A 1419-nucleotide genomic window follows, 5' to 3' on the forward strand; every position below is an offset into this window, starting at 1 on the left:
TCTAACTGGAAGTGGACATGAGCTGAGGGTTTCTTATACAGCTTTGCCCCTCTGATATAAGCAATGAGATGGAGTGGTGCCTATATTTCTTCCTGGCATGTGGATGTGAGGAAAGAAATAAAGCAATCATATTATAATAAAAAAGATAAAGACTGCATACTAGAAATGATGAAAGAGAAATCTGGATGGAACGTAGGGCATTTAAGACATTGTGGAGCTGCTGCACCATCCTGAACTTCGCACACTACCATTATTATATGAGAAACAAAAATAATTTTAGAAACCTCAGTTTAGCCAAGTTTTCAAATGTGCTATTAACTGATAGACCCATATGACTTGCAACCCTACTTTTGGAAATTTCTAATTAAACGAGAAATGTTTATAAAAGGCAAAAGTTATGTACAAGAAGATATCTCTGTTGCATTTTCTGTATTAGATTAGCACTGAAAACAAAATTAGTTATCCAACAATGAAGGAACATTTAAGTACTTATGGTACCTGGATTATTACGCTGCCTTTTTTTTTTTGCAATTTTTGGCCAGGGCCAGGTTTGAACCTGCCACCTCCAGTATATGGGCCCACCACCCTACTTCTTTGAGCCACAGGCACCACCCTTAGGCTGCCATTTAAAAATGAGCTTTTAAAGACATAACAAAAAATTCAAATATAAAATTCCATCTGCTCCAATTTTAACCAGTTGGTGGCCTGATCCATGGTGACTCCCAGTCCCTTTTACCTTTTCCACCCCCCATCACAGACTGAAAAGGTTACAGCTTCGTATCCCCATCTTTCTGGGAGCCCGTGGTTATTACACTTGTCGCCAGCAGCTGAACATTAACCTGAAGTGAATTTCTAGGAAAGGTTTTGCTTTTATGAGAACAGGATCAGATGTGGAGGTCCCTGCCTCCTTCTCCATTTTTTGTGTCTTGAAGGAACACAGACACATTGGCTTGAACTGTGATAGCCGTCTTGGTGCCATTAGGGAAAGGCTAAAGGAATCTCTCAGAGACGTTGGTGTCACTGAGTCACTGAACCAACGTCAGTGGCCAGCTCTCTATACTTCTTGTTATGTGAGAAATACCCCGATTTTAATAACCACTATTAGTTGGATCTTATTAAAGAAGAAAACATCCCTATCTGATACAGAAATAAATTGTAAGTGACAAAAATAAAAGATTTAACAGAAAAACAGTTGACCTATTAAAATATTATTGAAAATGACTTGTTAGAAAAAGTTCTGCTTGTGCAGTAAAGCACTGAAAAACAAGTATTGAGCATCAAGGGAAAACCTCTGATTAATTTTATTGCTGACAATGAACACACTAACCTATATTCATTTAATTCTAATAGTAAGGACATCCATCATCTTTGGTTCAAAAGTCAAATAATTTTAGTAAGCAAAACACATTTTCAATAAAA

The sequence above is a fragment of the Otolemur garnettii genome, unplaced genomic scaffold, assembly GCF_000181295.1.
Source record: "Otolemur garnettii isolate 467f Iridium unplaced genomic scaffold, OtoGar3 scaffold00052, whole genome shotgun sequence".
In the NCBI taxonomy this organism is placed as follows: Eukaryota; Metazoa; Chordata; class Mammalia; order Primates; family Galagidae; genus Otolemur; species Otolemur garnettii.